The sequence below is a fragment of the Lipotes vexillifer genome, unplaced genomic scaffold, assembly GCF_000442215.2.
Source record: "Lipotes vexillifer unplaced genomic scaffold, Lipotes_vexillifer_v1.1 scaffold1359, whole genome shotgun sequence".
NCBI classification, from domain to species: domain Eukaryota; kingdom Metazoa; phylum Chordata; class Mammalia; order Artiodactyla; family Lipotidae; genus Lipotes; species Lipotes vexillifer.
In genome coordinates this window covers 469,266-476,763 of record NW_006771596.1, presented here as the reverse complement: position 1 = coordinate 476,763, position 7,498 = coordinate 469,266, and the positions used below count along the sequence as shown (strand labels likewise).

At 45.7% G+C, this 7,498-nt stretch overlaps 1 protein-coding gene across 1 annotated transcript in view; it reads right to left on the bottom strand.

Moving 5' to 3' along the window:
• Positions 1 to 7,498, bottom strand: part of STK17A (serine/threonine kinase 17a) — a 27,821-nt gene that overhangs the window by 7,573 nt on the left and 12,750 nt on the right. The gene's annotated exons all lie outside the window — the stretch shown is intronic.

Below are 7,498 nucleotides of genomic sequence, written 5' to 3'. Positions count from 1 at the left end.
ACGCTCTTCTCTGTTCTGCTCTGCCTACTGTCAACTTGGCGAGAAGACCTAGCATGGCAGGGAAGCAGCAACGTGAAGGGCTGCCCTACGACAGAGGATGCTGAGGTACGGGGGGCCCTCTCTTTGAAACGGGTCTTACTGTCGAGCCAGCCATCCGGCCTACTCTTTTCTATTATGAAGATGCTTGTAGGTTTATCTCAGTCTGGATTCAGAAACAGAGGGGAAGAGGCTACAGCTCCGTGGGAACAGGAGCCACAGTCCTGGCCACTGTGACGTCACCGGGCTCAGGGCCCGGCACCCGGCAGGCCCGCACTGCTACTCGCCCAGTAAGTGAAAAGAGAAAAGGTGACTAACTACAAAGAAACCCTTAAAGGGTCTCTATTTTGTGTCAGGACAGGTGGTACCGTAACTATGAGTAATGCCAAGCCCCTACTGTCCTGAGTTCATACTCAGAACAGAAGACAGATGGGCCTGTCGGGCTCAACTAGCTCAGGTGCTGCAGTTGACAAAGCACTCAGGCAAGAGATGAACAAGACGGAATGATTCTGCCTTGGAGGGTTCCTGAGGAGGTAGGGCAGCAGCCCCGACAGGGAAAAAGGATTTCACCACTTATTCCGCAAAGTTTTACTGACTGCCTAGTGAGCTGTGACCTGAGGAAATGGCAGAAAACAAGTCCTCCATTCCTTTGGAGCCTTATATTCCAATAGGGTCAAATAAGTGCAAATAAATAATACAACCTCAAGTTGTTTTAAGCTCTACAGAGAACTCAGAGTGGGGGAAGGAGCGAGAGAGTGCCCGTCGGGTATGTGTGTGTGCGGATGCTATTTCCAGGGCAGTCAGGGAAGGCTTCCCGGAGGCGGCGTATTTGAGGGCAAACCAATGTTAGGAAAGCGCCAGTCATGGCGGAGCCTCTCGGGGTTGGGGGTGGCAGAGGAAAGAACTGCGAGCTGAAGACGTGCACAGAGGTGAGGGGCAGGTGTGAGGCTGGAAGGAAATGGGGCTGGGGGACAGGGCTTTGTGGGCCATTTAGGACTGCCTGGCAGAAGGCAGAGCAAGCGGAGGGCCGGAGGACGTTCCAGGGAAAGACAAGACCACAGGCCAAAGTACACAGGGGAGCCAGCACACAGCACAATGTGCAAGGGACTGTCAAATACAACCATGCGGCTGGAAACAGCCTTCTGAAAAAGGTGCCTTTAGCCTGTTTTTAAAAGTCTCTAGAGGGAGAGAGACAGAGTGAGGAAGATATGATGAAGCATGGAATGAAAGGAAAGAAATCTTACACGTAACAGAGGCAAAATCCACAGGCCGTCGTGACTGATGCCGTGTAGGGGCAGGAAGAGGGCACGGTGTCATTCGCTGACTGACACACGGGGTCCACAGAGAGGACCATCGCTTCAGCTTTCTCAGGACCAGCCAGGACAGCTGGACATTCAGCCTGGAGAGACAGCAAGGCCGAGGACATGGCTTTGGGGGCCTGCGGCACATAGGAAAGACTAAAAGCATGGAAGCAAACGAGAGGAAGAGTGTACAGCAAGAAGAGAAGTGGGCCGAGAGGAAGGATGGCTGATAACAACGTTTCGGGGTAAACACCAGGAGTCAGGAAAGAGGAGAGACACTGGTCTGCGAGCGAGAACCCAGGTGTAACATTAGAGCAGGAAACAGGGAGAACAGCGCCATCAGATGGGACAAGGGGAAGAATGATGACCATGAGCGATCTCAGAGAAAGTAATTTTTGGTAAAATGGTGGGAGAAAAAACTAGCTTACAATAGGCTGAAAAACAAATGGAAAGGCTAAGAGATCTAGTACAGGTGGTTTTGACTTAAATATCTTCTGATAACCTTGAAGCCAGTGCTGTCCTATAGAAAGGTAATTTAAAATTTCCTAGTAGCCATATTACAAAAAGTAAAATGGAACAGGTGAAATTAAATGTATTTATTTAACTCAATATATCTAAAAGGTTATACCTTCAACATGTAATTAATAGGGAAAATTATTGAGACAGTTTACTTTTTTTCATACTAAGTCTTTGGAGCTCTGGTGTGGATTTCACACTCTGAGCACAACCTAGTTCAGACGAGCCACGTTCCAAGTGCTCTAAAGCACCACGTGGCCAGTGGCACTGGGTTGATGGTGCAGCGTTAAACTCCTTAAGAGAAAAAAAAGATGCAGTGACACCCCAAGAAACAGGGAATTCTTAGTGTCTCTTACCCACTGTCCTAATTTACTACCACTATGCAATTATGGAATGATAGTTTGTTTTGAAAACAAATTCATCAAAATAACTAAGACTTTTCTGCCTATAGTGAAACAACCACACTGTGGCTCAGTATCATCTCTAATTTTGTATAAAAACCTGTTTTGTCTTTTTCTTTTAAATCACAGTTTTGGCTACAGTAAAAACTTAACACTGAATGAAAAACCAAAACAACGAGTTGCCGTCACTGTAGAAGTTTCCACTGCCGACGCGCGCTCGGTGCTTATAAATACACCCAAACCAGATAAAGCTCCCCCAGCCAAGAGTGCGAAGCTCAACTGATCAGCGTTAGAATCACTTTCTCTTTTCAGTGACAAACCATAGAGGTTCTGGTAACAGAAACTCCCTTATAAAGCCAACATTCTCTTTCTTACTTAGCTTCTAGCTATTTCTTCAGGGAAACATCCTATGTAACACATCATGATTATGAGGCCCCAGACTTCTCAAGGCAATTTTAGTTGTATTACATGAATGATATACTACAGTACAATCAAACATCATTATTCAGGCAAATTAGATGAGAGGAGTCTGGCTCTGAACAGACATTCATCACTGCACATGTTTTGCCTTTCCCAGGACATCAAAAACGCCAAGAGAAATACTGCTAATCACCAGATCTTCTTAAGGTTCATTTGTGATTAACAAGAGTGCTCATTCTGGGAATGCTTTTAAATACCATTTGTTCCCTTAAAGTAGATTAAACATCTTTCCCTTACATTTTGTTTACTCTTTACGTTCCATGGGAAATGCTTTCTTTAGTTATTATGCAAAAGCTAGTTGGTCTGGTGGTAATGTAGTAAATTCTGTAGTAGTGTGACCAAATTGTTAAAATGTTACCTTAGTATATGAAGTCAAGGCTTAGTCACAGCATCCATAATCTGCCAAAGTGAGAGACATTAAACCCTTGAAAGAGAGACTGCTAGAAAAAAACACACGTCTCATAAAATCGCAGCTTTCGGAACTTCACAGTTAACGTTTATTACGTCCTCTCGTCCAACTGTGCCCTGGTTTGACCACAGGTCCGTTTTTAAAGTAGACCTTACTCCTCTAAATAAAATATAAGACTATAATCTCCATCAGTTTCTGAAAATATCCATCAGTTTCTGAAAACATGTGCTAAAAACAAAGATAAGTACCTTTACATTTACAGCTTAGTTAGACCTCCTTTCTATGGAATCCAGTTCATGACAGAGGCTGCGGCTCACAGTACTTAATTCTATTTAAGATGCATGCATCCCAAGTGGTAAGAGAAAAAAACAAGGTCCACAGAGAGGTAATGAGAGTGGAATAAATGGGAAACATACAAACTGTTCCCAAATAGACAACTGGGAGTAGAGGAGTGCTCCTAAAATCTTATTTCTCAGCTTCATGGGGGAATCCTTTTATTTATCTGGGTATCTTCACTTCTGTACATAATCTATTTACCATCTACTGAGCAATCACCATTGGATGAGATCATTGTAGACTTGAGGCTAATCTGCTCAATAAGGCTGAAGGTACCATGGACAGCATTTTAAGGAACATTTTATCAGCCCATGGAAGTTCAAGTAAATTGACTTTTTATGCACTAAAACCCAGGTCAGAGTATAGACACAGGTTAATAATCCTGTCTAAATAAATTTGGGAAACTGTTCAGAAATGTTCCATGTTACCCCTCTTTCAAGTAAAACATTGATGCTTAAACTATCAGTGATCAACTTTAATCTCAGATGGGAAAGTTCCAGCTTCTAATTCCTAGTCTGCTCCTCTGCTTCCCATTATACACATCACAGGGTGGATGGGTTTAATGACTGAATACCTAGTACAGAACTGTTGGAAGATCTGATCAGTACAAGACCATCTGAACACAAACAGCCTTGGATTTTAAGACTGGATTTTTTTGTGCCCCTTTTGGTCAGTCCTCCCCTTGACTGATGTAAAAGCAGGCCATTACGCCCATGACTAGCTCACCAAATTACTGAGATGGTTTTGAGACTTGAGCTTGTCCTGACTCTGGCAGAGTTGCTGTTACTGAGACTTGTCAGTCCTGCCATGATTTACATGCAAATGAATGGGCTCTCCCTTAATCACACACACTTCGGTGTCTTCAATTTTCATAGATGCATAAACACCCCAACATCTGCATCTGCTACTCCTCAAAGAACTTCCCATGTTCAGTTGAAGATACAGGCCTAGGCCTCCCTGGTGGCGCAGTGGTTGAGAGTCCGCCTGCCGATGCAGGGGATACGGGTTCGTGCCCCGGTCCGGGAGGATCCCACGTGCCGCGGAGCGGCTGGGCCCGTGAGCCATGGGTGCTGAGCTTGCGCGTCCGGCAACGGGAAAGGCCACGACAGTGAGAGGCCCACATATCGAAAAAAAAAAAAAAAAAGAAGATACAGGCCTGCCTCGTTTTACTGCACTTTGTTTTACTGCATTTCGCAGCTATTTCATTTTTTACGAATTGAAGGTCTGAGGCAACCCTGCGTCGAGCAAGCCTTGGCGCCGTTTTTCAAACAGCATTTGCTCACTTTGTGTCTCTGTGTCACATTTTGGTAATCCTCACAGTATTTCAGACTTTTTCATTATATCTGTTGTGCTGATCTGTGATTAGTGACCTTGGCACTGGGAAAGATCGTGTGACTTGCTTTATTGAGATATTCACTCTACTGTGGTGTCTCTGGAAGCAAACCCGCCACATCTCTGAGGCCTGCCTGCATCTGGCTGAGAGTCTTCAGCGAATCAGTCTTTTGGCAAACTGACTGTTTGGGGTCTGACCGGACTGAGTAGTGTATTTCCCGTTCTGTCAATTACCACTTTTCAAAGAGGCAACTATAATAGTTATTCTAACTAACTTCTGGGACGAGAGTTGCCCATTTTCACCGTAAGGGGGAATAAATGGTCTACTGACTCAAAGTTCCCATATATACTGGGGTTATCACTTTTCACAGAATTAAAATGTAAGAAAACACATTTAGCTCTATAGCTTCGTCTTTCAAGCTCTGACAGAGACTGAGAGTCAGCATTATAAACAAATCGTCACTGGGCAGACGGTTGTTCAAAGATGCAGGACAGTAGACTCTCTTTGTCCAGACTCACGGGGGACATGGAAGTCAACTTGGAAATGACCTTTTGATAGAAATCATTCCCGTCTGCACTGCTGCCTTTCCAACCCATCTCCAACCTTTCCCCTCCAGAGTTCACTGAGAAACAAGTCTGACTGCATGTGTGCAGAGTGTGAGGGCAGAAGACAGGCTAAGAACCTTCCAGGCCACCCTGTCCTCTAGCTCTTCTGGGTCTAGGAAACATGGCAAGTCCTGCTTCCAACATCAAAGGCCCATCATCAAAGCCTCTATTAAAGCTGGAAAGAATTCTACACCGAGTGCACTGGGGAGAAAGGATACGATTTACACTGAGTGTATTAGGGAGACAGGGATATAATTTCACTGTGTAAATACACAGTCGAACCTGGTATTCAAGAACTTAGTATTTGCCCTTGACTGCTTTCAAGTAACATCAAAGATGCATGACACACGGTGTTGGCAACCTGTCTGACTCGCTACCTAACTAGCTCCTTTTCTGAATAATGTCGTAGGTGGAGCTGTCATAAATTGAAAGCTCATTTCCTATAGATGCAATATTATTTAAATTGGTGTTCTGTTCCTGGAGGTCGTTTTTACATCATAAAACTAGCAAAACGTCATAGAAATAAATGTATGACTTTACAAAGTTAAGTGTGTAAAACTAAACACGAGAGAAGGCTTAGCACAGACATTACTTTGGGGATGTTTTCCTCACGGCTGGTACTAACTGAGGCTTCTTACAGTCTGAGTCCACTGACGTCTGGACTGCAGACACCATCTCTTCCTGGCAAGTGTTCCCGAGCGAAGCACGGTGGCTGTGTCCCGCACCCAGGATCTTTGAATTTCTAATGCATACGATGCACTAAAGGGAAAAAACAAAGCCCCAGCTCCCTTGCGCATGCTCTGAGGGTTTCACCTAGGTGATCTCTAAGGCCACTGCAGCATCAGCCTCATGAGACTACTCGTGGGTGCACACATGTCCACACCTGCCTTCAAAAAATGGCACTACCACTCCCATACTTTACTGTGTTGTAACCGCCCACTTTAGACACTACACTAAGAAATCAGTGTCCCGGAGAAAAAAAGAACTGTTAACAAAATGAAATATTGGCATCTTTCAGAAAAGAACAAGAAGGTTTCCAAATAATTTCCCTTCCCCTGTATTTTTCTGTAGGAAACTAGCATTTGAAGGAGGACCTATTACCTTTCCACCTAATTTCAAATGGAATTTGATCAAGTTTACTTACGGAGTCACTTCCTGGTTATATACACTGCACACTCCTCCTTGAGAGTGTTCCTTCGCGCAAGAGATTAAACGCTGCCATGTATACAGCACGGTATGTATACAGTACGGTATGTGTACAGTATGGTACGTGTACAGTATGGTGTGTATAAGGTGTCACAGAGTGTGCCATCCAGCAGCAGCTGAGTGGCACCTGCATCCGCAGGACTGGCATCACCTGGCCCTGCCCTGAATGTGAAACTTGCTGGGGCCCAGCAATTTGTTTTAACAAGCCTTTCAGGTGACCCTGACCTGGGTCAAAGCTGGAGAGCCACTGCCGAAAGCATCTCCTTTCTGCTGGAAGCATACGACAGCAGGGGTCAGGGTGGATGGGCAGGTGAGCGAGACGAGGCCGCAGAAGTTCAGGAGAGGAAAGTGGTTTTGGGTCCGGGGGTTCGGCCCTGTCAGGTTACCCTCCTTCCTCAACCCCTCTCCTCTGGCTGACAAGGCTGATAAGGCACCGGAGTCCCTGGGGTGTGTTCTGTGCTAGAGGACTGTCTCACTTCCACAAAGCCCCACCTGGACTTGACAGGGAAGCAACCATGGGAAAACCAACAGGGGTCTTAGATGCTTTTCCCCTCAGCTGCCTGAAGGAATATGCTCTGAATACCTGCGGTGGACATTTACTGTTTGTCCCGAGTGCCCATTCTCTAGTCTTTGAGAAACGGAACTGGTCTGAGAACCCATCCCTTCCCCACTCTCAGTCCACGTCAAAGCTGGGCTGGGAGCAGGGCTTGACCCCTCTAGGTGGGTGCATATGACACCGATGGCACTGGCCTGGCCGTCAAAGCCCTGCACCCTGGACCAGTGCACCAATTCTTTCTGGGTTGATCTAAGCTGGTTTGAGTGGGTCTCAGGATTTCTGAATGAGCCAGTGACCTGAGAGCAGCTCTTTCCTGCTG